The sequence below is a fragment of the Podarcis melisellensis genome (assembly GCF_964234715.1).
Source record: "Podarcis melisellensis genome assembly, chromosome: 9".
In the NCBI taxonomy this organism is placed as follows: domain Eukaryota; kingdom Metazoa; phylum Chordata; class Lepidosauria; order Squamata; family Lacertidae; genus Podarcis; species Podarcis melisellensis.
In genome coordinates this window covers 11504441-11522545 of record NC_138541.1, presented here as the reverse complement: position 1 = coordinate 11522545, position 18105 = coordinate 11504441, and the positions used below count along the sequence as shown (strand labels likewise).

At 45.1% G+C, this 18105-nt stretch overlaps 1 long non-coding RNA gene across 1 annotated transcript; it reads left to right on the top strand.

Moving 5' to 3' along the window:
- Positions 1 to 16151: 16151 nt before the first annotated feature.
- LOC309377850 lies at positions 16152 to 17127 on the top strand. The gene is made up of 2 exons (XR_014171727.1): positions 16152 to 16830; positions 17080 to 17127. It is a non-coding gene; the product is annotated as an uncharacterized lncRNA (long non-coding RNA).
- The last annotated feature ends 978 nt before the right edge of the window (positions 17128 to 18105 follow it).

The window sequence follows — 18105 nt, the reverse complement described above, 5'->3', positions numbered from 1 at the left end:
TGAGTGGGGCTGAGAGACTTCAAAGAAGTGTGACTGGCCCAAGGTCACCCAGCAGCTGCATTTGGAGGAGCGGAGACGCGAACCCGGTTCACCAGACTACTAGTCTTCTGCTCTTAACCACTACACCACACTGGCTCTCCTCTGTATTAGTTCTTTATCACTAAAGCAGACTTTGGCCACATTCACACCACACATTTAAAGCACTACGGTACCACTTTAAACGGCCATGGCTTCCCCCAAAGGATTCTGGGATATGTAGTTTGTCAAGGGTGATAAGAGTTGTTGGGAGACCCTCACAGAACTGCAGTTCCCAAAGTTCCCTGGAAAGAGTAGCGGATTGTTAAGCTAGCTCTGGAACTGTAGCTGTGAGAGGCTTGTGAGGGAATAGGATGGGAGTCTGCATCCTGTCTTACTGTCTTGATACATTTGAAGACATGGATGCTTCCTCCTGGCGGGGACCCGGCAAGCCAAATGAGAAGGAGCTTAACGTGGGAAGGAGAGGTGCCCTGGTGAACCAAAGATAGGCTGATTGGTCCTTCATGTTCTTCAGATCTCTCTGGAACTAGAAAAGAAGATTGGGGGATGGGTCTGTTTCAAGATGGCAGCCACCCACACTATTCTATGCACCAAAGCCAACAACAAGACTGACAACTGGCTCTCATTTCAGCACCAGCGATGGAACAGTCTTCTCATACTTGAGGGCAGCAGGCTAGCGCAAGGGTCCCAGAAAAGGCCACATAAGCATGTACAGCTCTGCTGTCCAACGCCTCACAGTAATTATCCACCTCCCAGCATCTGCTGCCTGAGGCCTCTGCCTAATGGTAGGGCCATGCCTGGTGTGGAAAGTGTCACAGAGACAAAAGCACTGGAGTGGAGATGCATGTTAAGGACTGTTAACTGGAGATGCTGGAGATTTGTGTCTTCAAACAACCAGAGCTATGCTTAGGCATATTAGAACTCTGTATGGCTGGACTTTGGAATCTTCTTCAAAATAAGAGCAGATATGAAGGAGGGGAAAAAATAAGAATGTCCATCTGAGCATATACAGAGCTTCTTTACATTCCTGCAGCCATCTTCCACGTTCTCCAGGAGCAGGTTATGGGTTTCCAGAGTAGAGGACCTGTTTTACAGAGAGGATTAAACCCTGGAATCTGTCGTTTTTGAAACCAAAGTCTTCACCCTCATCTGCGTTCATGCTTCTTGGTTTCAATTTTAGTCCTCTTTGTGCTTCTCAAGGAGGACTGAATAAAAATCTGAAGGTTCACCCAGTGGTTGGGAAACTGGAGGTGGGAGTAGGGGTTATTGACAAAAGGGAAAAAGCTCTTTACTGTTCTTCTATAGTAAGGTGCAATGTATACCAAAAGCTCCATCTTGACATAGCAATGGTGGAGCAAACCGTTAGTGTTTAGAAACTATTCAGCATTAAGAGGGGCAGGGGGAGAGGTTTCTCCCTTTATAGCTCTGCCGACATAAGTGTAGATTCTTGCACTGTTTTATTATTATTTTTTGTACTTTTGCTATTTTTTCTGTCTCTTTTGACAGCACATGTAGTTGAAAAGAGACATATGGAGACAGGCATGGGAAGCCTAACAAACACTTTAGAATGATTTAAAATTGAATGCTAATCAATGTTAGGAAGATTTGGGAAGGGGGGATGCTCTCACAACCAACTTCTTGTCAAGCTAAAGAGGCTTATTAAAGATAGGTACGATGATAGTGGTGATGCTACATTATTTACTCCTCTTCTTCATATCTTCTCTTCCCCCCTTAGGTGGAGCAAGCAACCAAGTCCTTTTCTGAGAAGGCTGGATCAGCCCCATCTCTTTATGGCTGCATTGGCGCCTCTGGGACCTGGTTGATGAAGGGAATGTTACTGCCTCCTCAGAGGTGTGCAAGACAGGTGGGGTAATCTCCTCTGCTGGAGAAGCAGGGCAGGACACTCTGGAGGCTGAGCTGTTGATGTGATAGGTAAAGTGGACGAACAAGTCTTTGGCGACTCCAGAGATGGAAGCAAAACCAACACCTTGCCCTGGAGGGCCTGGTAGAGAGATGGGACACGGTGAGGGAAATTGCTCCCACTAGGATCCTCTTCCTTGGGCTCTCCTGACACAGGTAGATGATGATGATGATGATGATGATGATGATGATGATGATGATGATGATGATAATAATAATAATAATAATAATAATAATAATAATAATAAACAGGGCTGCCTTCAGATGTCTTCTAAACATCTGGTAGTTGTTTTTCTCTTTGACATCTGGTGGGAGGGCATTCCACAGGGCGGGTGCCACTACCAAGAAGGCCCTCTGCCTGGTTCCCTGTAACTTGGCTTCTCGCATTGAAGGAACTGCTAGAAGGCCCTCGGCGCTGGACCTCAGTGTCCGGGCAGAACGATAGGGGTGGAGACGCAGAACGATGGGGGTGGAGAGACCTCCCTAGCCCACTGGATGGCTCCCTAGGGTCTTCTGGCCCAGCCAGCACCCCCACGACACAGGCTTTTTATAACCACCAAATGAGTTTGTGATAGAGGTGAGATTTGAACTGGGTATGTGATGATTGCCATTCTGTTTCTGCACCATACCAGCTCTTACGAGTGACATTTATATGAATGGGGACCTTCAGATCCAAAGAGCACAGAGCAGAAGTCAGTTTCCACCACGTCAAAGCCACCTCCCTCCTCAGCACTCCTTGAGAAATGTTCGTGTTCATGAACATTGCCTTTCAAGTGATTGACAACAAGGCTTTCAAGTGATTCTTCCAGTCCTCATTGGTGTCATCCGATTGGTTACATTGCATTGTGATATCATCCCATTCACTATGAAATCACCAACTTGGTGGGATTACCCATGGCAAGATTCACCAATGTGAGAGATTCGGGAAGCACCACCTTGCTCTCAGTTTCCTTTAGTGATAGAATCACATAGCCAAATTTGCTTGATTACATAGCACCATGGGACTACTCTATTCATTTCAGGATCCCTGGTTGACTGGGATCTCCTGTTTAACTGAACCAGGAATGAAAAATCAGCAGCTGAAGCAGCAGCTGGGGAACAGACTGGCATACTGAGAAAAGAGATATATTATTCACACAATTTAAGGGTCTTTAAAACTGGGCCAAAAGTGGAGTCTTTTTGGAGCCTGGGTGAAAAAGGAACAAGACCACCACTCCAAGTAATTGCAAGTTTAATAGCAGTGGCAGCTATAAAGGGGCTATACTGGGTGGCAGGCAATGCTATTTTTCCTCCTCATTCCCTGAGAAAAACACTACTTATTGTTTCCTGATGAATTGTGAGTAATAAAAATGGTGGCCATGAGCTAGTGGACATCAAGAAAGGGTGTGCTATCAATGTCAAGACCTCTCTTCTTTTTGCTTCACTTGCCAAAAACATCCCTCACCTTTTCACTAGCTGTGAATGGGGCAACAACATTTGGGACGGGTTTTTTTTTGGGGGGGGTTACATTTCAGGTCAGCCCCGGGTGTAGAGAATCATTTTTCTAACTCTACCAAAATTCCTATTTTCAACTGCGAAACCCCCTAGAAAATGTTCGGTCCAGATGTGGCACAAACTACTACATCTGGACATTCAAAAAACAACACCAGCAATGACCACTGTGCGATTTATAGAAAAGAAGAGTCCCAGAGTAATAATACTGTATAATCAGAGATGAGTTCCCTCTTCCTTTTCCAACATGGAAGTGTTGAATATTACCTGAAAGAAAAGGAGGCGAGAGCTGAACAGACCTTTACAACAGAATGGGCATCTGCCAAGACAAAAATACCCAGTGAGCTTATGGCGCTGGCACAGTGACAGTATAAGCAAGCTGTCTTTGCAAATGATTTTGCAATTGATCCATTGCGAGGCTGGAGCCTGGATTATGAACACGCTGTAGAGCCTTGGGGTGGGTTGAGGGTCACATTTCAGAAGCAACCACCTGAAAGTTTGCCACGTAGATGGGGGAACTGGCAAAGGAGAAATCCTCCCAAACCTTTTTACAAAAAAAATAAATAAAATAAAAGTAAGGTGTGCAAATGCCTTGGAACGGAGTTTTGGGCTGTGTGCCTGCCATTTCATCCTTTCTCCCTCCCTCCCCCCTTTTCTTCTCTCTCTCTCTCTCTTTCCCCTGTTCAGCCGACTGCCATTTGCTAACCCACAAGCTGCTGTTTCCCTCCCAATGAAGCTCCGATGGGTGGAGGGCCAAGAAAAATTAGCCCAAATGATGAATGCAATCTTGACAGAAAATATGCTTTTTAGCAGAGACCGCATGTTGCCAACAGGCAATTAGAAGAAAAATTTGGAGATTTCATTGGATCTAAAGTCTGCAAAACAAGAAACCGTGTACCTGATACTCTTCAGGACATCTGCATTAGCCACAATATTTTTGTGCGGAGGAATAAGAACAGTACACCATTTTAAAGGAGGGGAAATTACGTCTATGACAGTCGGTACTACTACTCTTTAACATCCATGTTAGTAACAATGTGCTTGCCCCCAGCCAGTCCCCACCTGCCTACATTCTTACAACCAATCTAGGAGGTAGCATGGCTTGTCAGCCACCTTCTCCTCAGCCTCAGTTGTTGGCATTGCAGAAGTCAGCAGAGAGGAGGACGGTGTGGTGGCCTGGGACTTGGGCTCGGAACCAGAGGAGACTCAGTCTGCACCGGATCCTTTGCCTCAGGCATCATCTGAACCAAGTCTGGGGTCTGATCCTGAAGAGTCCCAGTCTGCACAGGTTCCCCTGCAATAAATACCAGCTGGGCCGAGTCAGGGGCCTGAGCCTACCCTGGCGCTAGATGCGGGGATTACCTCGTTGCCTCCAGCTGGGCCATCACTTACAGCTGCTCCACTACCAGTTGGGTCAGGGGAGGCTGAGGCAACCCCTGGGTCTAGTAACCCACTGACGTCTCCCGAGCTGCAGAGACTGAGGTCTGGGAGAAGGAGAGACCTGAGTACTCGCAGGAGGAGTTCTCGCCTTCGGGAGAAACAGGGAGGTGAATCGCTGGGGGATCAGGACCGGCTGTTACCCCGACAAAGATAAAAGGCTAGCGGACCCCGCCCCAGGTTGTGGGAGCTGTATGCCAGATCCTGTACCTGTCCTTGCCCTTGCCTGGTTTCCTGCCTTGGTCCTGTCGGACTGACTCCTAGCGGAACCTCCAGATTCTGGACCGGTCCTGGACCACGTTTCAAGGGTTACTCCTGGGCCTAGAACAGACAGACACAGACTGGAATTTGTTGGCTCTGTCTGTCTTTAGCTCTGGCTCCAATTGCCACCCCTGATGCATCTGGTGTCCAGGGTGTGTGGTGGACCCAGGTGAGTTTGGGCTTCCCCTGCTCCATCAGAGCAGCTCCCCTGCTGCTTCAGGTAACATCCACATTAGGCCTCACTTTCCCATGCCAACTCTCTCTTTGCTTTCCGAAGCCCATCGTTGTGACACACCAGGGAAAGAGAAAGCAGCCTAGCCTTTCTGATCCATGACCACTACTGTCAAAAGCAATGATTTCAAACGCCCGTCGGTAGGTGTATGCTTTCAAGGGCATGTGGCTAAGAACCTGTGCTCTAAACAAGTGGCTGGCTCGATTCCCCTGACACCATCACCTGATGTGACATTTGCACTCGGTCCATAAGCAGAAGAATTCACCTGGCGCAGGGTGGCCCAATTACCGCTAAAGACCTTGTCTCTTTGATCCCCGGGACTCTGCCGGTTCCCTCCCATGCAGCTTCCATTTAAGAGTATTACAGCAGAATCAATCACTTGTCCAAAGGGAGCAGCGTGTTGAGATTTCCTGTCGGGGAAAAAGAAGCTTCTCTGCAGGCAGCATGTCAGGCTTTGTCTGAAGGACTGGAACTGACAAAGAGCCAGTCTCTATTGGCCATCAATTACTTCGAGCTAAAATGGCAACCTACTTTCATGAGGAGGGCAGCCCTGGGCACCTCGAACCATCCTCAGCCGACTCTGCGGGATCCAGGCGGAAAGCAGCATGAGCCAATCCCTGTCCACCTGGGGGATTGCTCTCAGAAACCTCAGCCTCTCATGGGACGTCAAATGGGAATGAAGTCAGGCAAAGGCTCTTCGCTCTTTGCTTTGAAAAACAGGAGCACTTGCCTTAAAAACAACCTCTCTTTCGAAATAAAGAAAGGCACTCAATGGCAGTGCCTTTTTTCAGTCTCAGTTCAGAGGTGAGTTCCATTCAGAGCAGAAACAAGGAATGAATACAGTGGTATCTCTGGTTGTGAACGGGATCCGTTCCGGAAGCCCGTTCGCAACATGAAAAGAATGCAACCCACAGCGGAGCATTTGCAGGTTGCGATTTGCCGCTTCTGCGCATGCACATGATGTCATTCTGCACTTATGCGCGTGTTCGAGCAGCGAAACCCGGAAGTAACCCTTTCTGGTACATTGGTACCTCAGGTTAAGTACTTAATTCATTCTGGAGGTCCGTTCTTAACCTGAAACTGTTCTTAACCTGAAGCACCACTTTAGCTAATGGGGCCTCCCACTGCTGTCACGCCGCCGGAGCACGATTTCTGTTCTTATCCCAAAGCAAAGTTCTTAACCCGAGGTACTGTTTCTGGGTTAGGGGAGTCTGTAACCTGAAGTGTATGTAACCTGAAGCGTCTGTAACCCGAGGTACCACTATACTTCCGGGTCGCCGTGGGATGTATCCTGAAATAATGTAACATGAAGCAGACATAACATGAGGTATGACTGTATCACAAAGGAAGCTGCCTTCTTCTGAGTTAAGCCATTGCTCCATCTACCTAAGTCTACAATGACTGGTGGGAGCTCTCTCCAGGGTTTCGGACAAGGGTGTCTCCCAGCCCTGCCTGGAGATTGAAACTGGGACCATCTGCATGCAGAAGGCAGATGCTTTGCTACTGAGCAATGGCTCGTCCCAGACTTTGCTCATGGTGAATTGCCTTCCCACCATGGGTTACATGTCCACTTTTGGAATCTTTGGTTTAGTCCAATCAACGGTGATTCGTGCCAATAATAATAATAATAATAATAATAATAATAATAATAATAATAATAATAATAATAATAATAATTTATTTATACCCCGCCCATCTGGCTGGGCTTCTCTAGCCATTCTGGGTGGCTTCCAACAAAATATTAAAATACAGTTATGCATCAAACATTAAAAGCTTCCCTAAACAGGGCTGCCTTCAGATATCTTCTAAAGGTCTTATAGTTGTTGATCTCTTTGACATCTGGTGAGAGGGAATTCCACAGGGCGGGTGCCACTACCGAGAAGGCCCTCTGCCTGGTTCCCTGTAACTTGGCTTCTCGCAGTGAGGGAACCGTTAGAAGGCTCTCGGCGCTGGACCTCAGTGTCTGGGTAGAACAATGGGGGTGGAGACGCTCCTTCAGCATCTTCCCTATGTGGAAGGCTGGAAAAGGCTAATGTAGAAAGCAAAAACCATCCATAAGGAGCAGCTACGTCACAAGCCCAAGCGGTTCTATGAATCAAGCCTGAATTGTACAGAACACAACATTTAAGGCATTTATGAGGAACGGCTAAGGGAGCTGGGCATGTTTAGCCTGGAGAAGAGGAGGTTAAGGGGTGATATGATAGCCATGTTCAAATATATAAAAGGATGTCACATAGAGGAGGGAGAAAGGTTGTTTTCTGCTGCTCCAGAGAAGCGGACACGGAGCAATGGATCCAAACTACAAGAAAGAAGATTCCACCTAAACATTAGGAAGAACTTCCTGACAGTAAGAGCTGTTCGACAGTGGAATTTGCTGCCAAGGAGTGTGGTGGAGTCTCCTTCTTTGGAGGTCTTTAAGCAGAGGCTTGACAACCATATGTCAGGAGTGCTCTGATGGTGTTTCCTGCTTGGCAGGGGGTTGGACTCGATGGCCCTTGTGGTCTCTTCCAACTCTATGATTCTATGATTCTAAGGCAGCTCCCAATGATCCTCTGTACAGGCAGGCAAGCATCATCAGGAAAATAGTGCCTCCACATCAACAACTCTCACCCTGCAAAATCCCAAGCATTTTTAGGCCAAAGACTAGGTGTACCATTGAAGGGATCACCTGCAAGCTGGGGTAAGAGAAGGCAAAATTTTCCGTTCTACTTGGGGTACTGCTGTAGTTCATCTTCTGCCTAAACCTGTCCACCCTGACAAAAATTACATACTTTACATGTCATTACATTATTCCACCCCATTCGATGAAAAATAAGCACAATGCAAATGTGGGGAGGGATATCATCGATTGCCTATCGTTCTTTGGCTGAAAGCAACAACATCAGTAAATACCAATTCTGTTCACTGGAACGATTTCTGCTCTGAACATGGGATTGATAATCTGCTCTCCTGTTTCCATTTTCATTGGAATCCCTACCTACAAGAATCTGGCCCCTAGAAGTCGCTCAGGTGGTCCACTGAGCCTCTAGTTCCCTTAATAGTTGCCCCAGTAATCTCCTGCCACCACTTACTAAGCTGCAGGGAGCAGTAGGTCTCTCCCTCCAGATGCTTGAGTTTCTTAACTTGACTTTTTTCTCGTTCGTTTTGGTTTGCCGTGGTTGCAGTCCATACTGGATTTAAAAAACAAAACACCACCCCCCAAAATCCTGCTGATGTGCTGTTTTCTGCACCAGACCAGTGCTGTAGTCTGGGATGTTTGTGCATGGATGGTAATTACTGTCAAAATGCAAAGGGTTGTGAGCAGGGCCTGTGGGGAAAGCTGGAATGACACTCAGTACAAGGCATCTTGCTAATAGGTCTGAGAGCAATTACTGTATGCTTTATAATCAAACCCTTAACCCCGTCACTCTCGGACTGAGCAGCAGCCTGCTCTGGTTTTTTTCTACAGATTTGTCCACCCTTTCATACTTGATATGAACTGCATCCCAGAGAACGTACGAAAGTGAATCAAGTAGCCAATCTGTTCTCTCACTCAACACACCTGAGATAAACTCCATCATCATCAAAATTCATCATCTTATCTCAGGTCTCACAGACTCTCTTGAGTTGGGAAGCTTTTACAGCAAAGTTAGCTGTGTTGAACTTCACAGGCCTAGCCACGCCAGACAGCAGATGCTTAATTTTGTCAAGTGGCAATTTACCCCAACAATTTCTTTAAACATTTTGCCTTTGGAATTTCATACAACTTACAGTTCCATAATAATAAAAGCATAGCAGGAAATCTAATTTGTCTGAGCTCCTAAATCTATAGCATACTTAGAATAATGATGAATCCAGCCCTGATTCTAAGATACAAAATACCCATCTGACAGTTATATTCAACTGAACATTGAATTGACTTTCTGATAGTTTCTCAGACTTGGAACAAACAGAATCATTTCTCTAAACCGAATATCTTCAATTACAATACCATTCCTATTAAGAGTGTCATGATGGCAATTTCATTACTCCAAAAGTAACATTTATTAGCCTTATCATAATGTGTTGTGATTGCAGATCTAATGCTAATGGGGACAAGTTTAGCCTCTCTTCATTTTTGCTCCATTTAAAAGTCTTAATGTAATGTTCATAATACATCACTTTTTCACTAGTCACAAAAGCTCAACACACACACACAGCTCAACTGTTGCGTATGAGCGCATTCTTAAATATTAATCTTTGGTTTGGTCTTTTCAAAACCCCACATTTTCCAAAGGTGATTAACGCTATGATGGGACAAGATAAAAGAAGAGGCTTGCATATCATTTGCATGATTTAGGTCAGTTCTAATATCAATTACGTGACTAAAACAAAGATGAAGCATAATGATTATGAGCATTCCTTTTTGCGTTGAAATGTAACACTTTCTGTAGCGATCAAGAGATGCCACCGTCATGTCACATACTTAAGATAACAGTTCTGTTTCTTCCTATATACATAAGAATGGAAGGCTGTCATCGTGCAGCCCCCATTGGAGGATTTGTAGTGCTGCATCAGTTACATGGGGTGGAAAGGAGAAGCTCTATGGGGAGGATAGCAGGGAGGTTGTTGAATGGAGCAAACAGGGACATAGCCCCTAATCAAAGAAAATGCCCCCAGTCCCCAAATCACTTGCTACCAGATTTTCATAGACCTCTATAGTAAGACTTGGCAGACCAACACTGTGTTACAAAGATGTCTGCAAATGTGGCATGAAGCCTGGCTACTTCAACCCTGCCATGTGGAATCCTTTGCAGACGACCTCAGTGCATGGAGACAGACAGTCAAGTTGTATAGCCATGGCAGGGACCAGAGGAGAAATGACATACACCAGTATACGCCACTCTGGGCAGCTTCCAACAAAATATTAAAATACAATAGTCTGTCAAACATTAAGGGCTTCCCTAAACAAGGCTGCCTTCAGATGTCTTCTAAAAGTCTGGTAGTTGTTCTTCTCTTTGACATCTGGTGAGAGGGCGTTCCACAGGGCGAGTGCCACTACCGAGAAGGCCCTCTGCCTGGTTCTCTGTAACCTCACTTTTCACAGTGAGGGAACTGCCAGAAGGCCCTCGGCACTGGACCTCAGTGTCCGAGCTGAGCGATGGGGGTGGAGACACTCCTTCAGGTATACTGGGCCAAGGCTGTTTAGGGCTTTAAAGGTCAGCACCAACACTTTGAATTGTGCTCAGAAACGCACTGGGAGCCAATGCAGGTCTCTCAGGACCAGTTTTATATGGTCCCAGCGGCCACTCCCAGTCACCAGTCTAGCTGCCACATTCTGGATTAATCTTTCTTTGAGCCTGATAGTCTACATTGCAGGTTACAAAGGTATACTGGACCGGGGCCATTTAGGGCTTTAAAGGTCAGCACCAAAACTTTGAATTGTGCTTGGAAATGTTTGCCTTCTCATAAATTAAAGAAGTTCCATAGACAGCAAATCCCCTTCCCATTTATCTTCTTCTGCTTGATTGTATGTTGGTGTTGGCCTGGTAAACCCCACTCTGCTAAATGGCTGTTTTCTGTGGTGAGCTGAACCACTTGACTGAGCTTTGTACATGCTCATTTTAGTACATGCACCCAGCAACCCCAACAAGAGATAGGTTGTGCATGCGCATAGCTACCTTACACTGAGTCAGATCTCTGGTCCATCTTCCACAAGACAGTCTACACTGAAAGGCAACAACTCTCCAGGATATTAGATGGGGGTCTCTCCCAGACCAACCTGGAAATGTGGAGATTGAACCTGAGACCTTCTGCCTGCAAATCAGATGCTCTACCACTGATCTACAGCTTCACAAAGGTGTTCTGGGAAGCAGCCCCAGTTTTCTCAAAGAATTATGGGAGCTGTAATTTGCTAAGCGTGCTATGAGTTGTTAGCGGAAACCTATTCCCCTTCCAGAGCTACAGTTCCCCAGAGTTCCCTGTTAAGAGGGATTGTTTGCTCAAGTTCTCTGGAAATTGTAGTGCTTTGAGGGGAACAAGAGTCTCCTAACAACTTTCAGCACCCTTAACAAACTACAGCTATCATAGTACTTTAAATGTGTTGTGTGAATGTGGCCTAAGTCTATTTCTAGTTCAGGTCACTTTCACATGTGTCCACCAATAAGTCTATTCCATCTGCTCCTTCCTCTTTCTGCCTTAACCTGTGATTTATTTAGCAATTTTTTTCAATAGAAAAAAGCATCATAGATGGTCACATTTAAATGAATCTTTACGATGCAGTTCCTCTCCCAAATGTGCATTTCTAGACATCTTGTCCCCCCCCAAATGCATGTAGGTTTCTATTTATATTTCCCCCTTCCAGTAAACAATTAAAAATGTATCTTGATCTTTTCCTGAGCAGAGATCTGCACTGGAACATTTGGGAAAGGCAAAAGCTAGTGGATCACTAAGTTCTGATCCTCACTAAAGTTCTGGTCTGTGAGGTGCAGACCAGTTTGGTTCATATCAGAAATTTCAAAGATAGAAATCTCCAAGCATTCCCAGCCTAAAGGAAGGTTCAGCAGGCTATCATATAGAACAACAATATCTCCTACTGAAATTAGGATGTTGATTTGTAAGTGAAGGCATTGGAACACCCATGACCCCCCACGGCTGGCACCTCAGTGTTGTATCTCTTCATGAGTTACCATCTGGTATCTCAGAGTGTTTTTTAGACGATGCCACATTTTTTTTCATAAGAAGAGCTTTTTTTCTGGGTCAAGGCACATCTTCAATGTATGGAAACAGACATAAGTGACTGACTTAAATAGTAATGTACAAAGGGGAAAGTGTTAATAGATATGACAAGTGTTATGATTAAAATTAATTTATAGCTCCACGCATAGAAAAGGGACAACCTCTCTTTCTCTTCCCCACCAATCTCCCCCTACTTCTGCCACATGGCATCTGCACTTGTAGCTACCCAGTTTCCTTCTTGAATGATGGTGTCACTGTTCTTGGTTGGGAATTAATTTCATAATGACATTTTCTTCCATGCTCAGACCAAAGATCTATCCAGTCCAGCAAGGTGCTTAGTTAATGGCCCACCAGATGCCTGTGGAAAGCTCATAGGCAAGACATATCACATGTTGGCCTTAAACACCTGGGTATCAGAGATCAACTGACTCTAAACATGCAGATTCCATGCAGTTTCCATAGCTAACAATTATTTATACAGGGATAGTCAACAGAATGCCATCCAGATGTCGTGCAGTACATCTCCCCATTAACTCCAAGCAGCCTGGTCAATGGGATGATGGGAGTCATGGAATACAGTGGTACCTCTGGTTAAGGAATTAATTCATTCTGGAGGTCTGTTCTTAACCTGAAACTGTTCTTAACCTGAAGCACCACTTTAGCTAATGAGGCCTCCCGCTGCTGCTGCGCTGCCTCTGCACGATTTCTGTTCTCATCTTGAAGCAAAGTTCTTAACCTGAGGTACTATTTCTAGGTTAGCGGAGTCTGTAACCTGAAGCGTATGTAACCTGAAGTGTATTTAACCCGAGGTACCACAATAATAATAATAATAATAATAATAATAATAATAATAATATATTTAAACTAAATAGATCCAATACAAAAGAGACACAATAACTTCAAAATAAACAACTTATATCAAATAAAGCAACAATCCATTAGAATATAATAGTAACCAGTAAAATTAAATATCAGCAAATAATAATTAAACAATTTACACTTATCGGCTACAATAAAGTATTACTAAACTATAATCAATAAAAATAACAGCAAGACACAATGCATGAACACCACAAAACATACAAAAGCATGTGATGGGGTGTAATACTTTTATTACAAATCCTGAAACTGTTAAACCCTGCTTTCCCCGCTTCCCTTCTGACATTTCAATATCCCCTTTTCTCACACATTTCACCCAATGCCTCTTCCATTACCAACATCTCTGCCTGTCTTTGTCCTCTTCTCCCAACTCTCTGCAAAGAATCCAGGAGCTGGAGCTGTTGCTAATGCTTAAGTGACCTTCTGCACCAGTAGTTCCATCGATGGAATCACAACATAGATTCCCCCCCCCCCTTCATTTTAGCTTGCAAAGATCAATGAGAAAGCATTCTTCATCATCCTGTTGCTTGGTACATGAGCAGCAGAGAGGGAGAGAAGAGAGAGATTTAAGGGTATCTTAAAGTGGCAATATTTGGTGCATTAGCACAAAAAAAGGGAAATGCCAAGACGGAAACAGATCGCCTTTGACCTTTAGCAAGAAAGTCATCGATTCCAGTAGGGTGTATAGACACTCTCACAGCCTCTTGACTGCTGAGCTGTATAGAAGACATTTGCTCAGTCTCTTGGGTCCAGAACTGCATAGTCAGTATAGAATAAATGGAGATCTGCAGTCCAAGAAACTGCTTGTTGTGTTAGGTCAGTATGGCAGCTGAGTGCCATTGCCATTGTAAGAGAACAAGGGAGGTGTTCATGGTGAAAGAAAGAAGATTCCACCTAAACATTAGGAAGAACTTCCTGACAGTAAGAGCTGTTCGACAGTGGAATTTGCTGCCAAGGAGTGTGGTGGAGTCTCTTCTTTGGAGGTCTTTAAGCAGAGGCTTGACAACCATATGTCAGGAGTGCTCTGAGGTGTTTCCTGCTTGGCAGGGGGTTGGACTCGATGGCCCTTGTGGTCTCTTCCAACTCTATGATTCTATGATTCTATGTGAATGAATTCTTCAACATGAACTTCGTTGGACTGGTCATATTGTGCAGATGCCTGATTATCGGCTTCCAAAGCTACTACTCTATTCCGAACTTAAAAATGGAAAGCGTAATGCTGGTGGTCAACAAAAGAGGTTCAAAGGCAAATTTTAAAAAATGTAGTATAAACACCAACAACTGGGAAACACTTGCCTGCGAGTGCTCCAGTTGGAGAACAGCCTTTACCAAAGGTGTCATGGGCTTTGAAGACACTCAAACTCAGGACACGAGGGAGAAATGTGCTAAGAGGAAGGCATGCTTGGCAAATCCACACCATGATCAACTCCCACCCAGAAAGCAATGCCCCCACTGTGGAAGGACGTGTGGATCCAGAATTGGCCTCCACCGTCACTTACAGACTAATTGTTAAAACCGTGTTTATGGAAGACAATCTTACTCAGCTACGAGTGATCCCTCCCCCGCCAAAAGAAAAAAGAGTCCCGACACCTCTTTTTCTAGAAAAATAGTACTGAGTATGTGGTTCCATTGGCCTGATCCAGCAGAATCATAGATACAGTATACTTCTCTGGACCTGCTGTGAAGTTTGAACTCCACCCAGATTGACTTTTCCCCTTCCCTCAAACCAGCTGCACTGATCCTCAGCATCCCGCCTTTTCTCTCAGCAATGGGAGTGTTCATGAGCATTCTGTGACATCACAGCAGCTCAGCCAATGGCTGGGCGAAGAGGTAACTTTGCAGAAAGGCAACAAGTTCAGTGTAGTGAAATATCAGCAATCTTGGTTCACATGACCACATAAATGAATCAAGTCTAATTGGAAATGACTTGTGGAAGCATTCCCATGTGAGAAAGTGATCTGCTGAGAAGGTTCCTTCACAGTTACTTTGAGAGAGATGTGAATGTGTGTGTGTGTGCGCGCGCGCTTTGTATATACCAACATGCCCTTAAAATATTGATTATTTGTCCAAATACAGCAAAGCATAAAATGGAAAGTGTGTCTGAGATATTCTCCTGTTTGAATTTACTGGCAAAAACATCAGATTTAAATTCTGTTCTGAAGTAAAACCATTGATGACCACCATCTTACAACTGAATTTGACTCAAGATTTTCCTGGGGGGGGGGAGAGGAAACACCCATTAAATTTGTGTAAAGGGAAAAGCCACCCTCCTCTGAAAGATCACAACATGTCAGAAAGCCAAGAATATTGCCATTCTACTAGGAAACAGCTGGGTGCTATCTCACATATTGCCTCATAACATGTTTTGTCCTTAGCTGCCTTTTGCTGTGATAAACCTTCTAGAAAAAAACAAAAGAAATGGAACAAATCCCAGAGTTGTTCAACCACCAATTCCTCTTCCCAGGAAACTCTGGGAACTATAGCTTTGTGAGAGCAATAGGGTTCTCTCAGCACTCTTTTAGAGCAGAAGATCAAGGCACCATCATGACCAGTGATGTCGCCACTCCCAGATCTCAGCACTCTTAAAAAACTACACTACCCAGGATGCTTTGGGGAAAGTCATGGCTGTTTAAATGTGGCATGGCATTGCTGTAAATGTATAGTGCAGAGGAGGCCTGGTCTTCAGCTAAACGTTACTAAGAGAAAACCCACTGAAATCAGTGAACCTAACTTAGTCATGTCCAAAAATTTCAGTGGGTCTACCACAGAGGTAGGCAACAGTGGCGTAGCGTGGGTTGTCAGAACCCGGGGCAAGGCAAGTAATTTGCGCCCCCTAACCCGTGAGCCAGGTAGGGGCAGAGAGCTGCAAGTGCGAGCGCCCCCCCCCAGATGTTGCACCCAGTGCGGCCGGCCCCCCTGCACCCCCCACGCTACACCACTGGTAGGCAACCTAAGCCCGGAGACCAGATGTGGCCCAATTGCCTTCTCAATCCGGCCCACAGACGGTCCAGGAATCAGCGTGTATTTACATGAGTAGAATGTGTCCTTTTATTTAAAATGCATTTCTGGGTTATTTGTGGGGCATAGGAATTCGTTCATTTTTATTTTTATTTTCAAAATATAGTCCGGCACACCACATGATCTGAGGGACGGTGTGCTCACGGCTGAAAAAAGTTGCTGACCCCTGGTCTACCTAGTTGAATACCACCCAAAATAAATTCCTCTTCTTTCCCTAGGATTTAAACATCAGGAATAACTTTCTGACAGTAGGAGCTGTTCGACAGTGGAATGGTCTCCCTCAGGAGGTTGCAGACTCTCCTTTATTGGAGCTTTTTAAGCAGAGTTTGGATGACCATCTGTCACGGATGCTATAGTGGAGATTCTTGCATTGCAGGCCGGTTGGACTAGATGACCCTTGGGGTCCATTCCAATTCTATGATTCTCTGAGGGTGGGGGGATACATCTCACAGCTTCTCACAATGAAGCACCATGCAAAATAATAAAAATGATAGCCTCTCAAGATAAAACTTGATGCCCGTTCTCAGTGTCATTTCATTCATTCTGCTTTGCTTAAAGTAATTGTGGTGTTTGCCCGTTTGTTTGAAAATGTCTGTACAGGGGGAGAGAAAGGGTTAATATGTAGACCAATAGGAAAGGCGGAGGCGGAGCCTACCTGTTTGTAAAAGGGCTTAGCCCAAGGTTTGGGTGTGGGTAGTTGGTTGGTTTTAGTGGGTTGGTTGGTTGGGAAAGGCGGTTGGCAGGCAGTTGGAAACAGAGAGACAGTGCAGTTGGTTCTTGTGTGAGGGGAGGTAGAAGAGTTAGAGACAGGATAAAATAAGACTAAGAAGGTAAAGAGTAACAACGTTTGGAATACAGTGGTACCTCGGGTTAAGTACTTAATTCGTTCTGGAGGTCCGTACTTAACCTGAAACTGTTCTTAACCTGAAGCACCACTTTAGCTAATGGGGCCTCCCACCGTCGCTGCACCACTGCTGCGCAATTTCTGTTCTCATGCTCGAGGTAATATTTCTCATTACCCGAGGTAATATTTCTGGGTTAAAGTCTGTAACCTGAAGCGTATGTAACCTGAAGCGTATGTAACCCGAGGTACCACTGTACAGTTAAAGTTTGTTTGTGTCTGCAATAAACTACACTCTTCTTTGTTAACTTGAGAACCTGACTGAGACTAAGTGATTTACTGAGGAGAATCTGGTTGGTGGCAGCAGATCAGTGGTGTATGGGTCAATAGTCCGTGAGACGGCCGGGGGCTCCGTACGAACGCCACAGTGGTTTTCGTTCTTTTGCATCTAAGGCTTGCAACGTAAAGGAAAGGCATTCTTTATTCTTTTAAACCCTTTCACCGTAGCTTGGAAGTATTTTATGCACCTGCACATGTTCCAGGTTTAGAACCCTCTTTTGCAAACAAAATGAGGTGATGCTTTGTCATATTCTGGGCTGGGAGGGAAGACTGCCATGGAGGGATCTCTTGGTCAGCTCTGTGTAAAAGACCAGCCTTTGCCATCTGCAAACAGTCTGGGTTTACTGCGGTGTGCAATCAGCAGAGGGCTCTCTCGTCTCTGCCAGCCGTGCACACATCCAGCATTCTCCCCACCTTCTCCCCAGCACACCGTCCAGCTTAGCAAAGCTGTCATTTCCCATTGTTTTCCAAATCAACATTAATATCGGCTGATAATAAAGCACAAGGACATCGAGAGATTCAGACCCGTTCTATAGGACTGAGGCATCGGTGTCAAGGTATTAATATTTTCCCCTGAATTATCTGTATCGTTTTGCACTCATCACTTTCCCAAGCAGCAGAAATATTTTCATTTTATATATATATAAAAAACTAGAAGCAGTTACATTTCCTGGAGCCCTGATAAATCAGGGCATGCTGGATAATATTTCTTGGCTGATTTTTATTTGTGACGCCCCACCCATATCATCCTTGGGCAGAAGTGGTGGGTGGGGAGGGGCCATTCTGAGGATCTGGTCTCCTGGCACTAGCATCTCTGCCACATACACAGGGTTGGCATACATCTGGAATTTCCTGGACATCCCAAGCAGTGTCTGGGCAGAAATCAGCTAAATGTCCGGGAAAATCTGGACATATGGCTGCCAATGTCAGCAGTGTCATTTTTGCCAACTTTCCT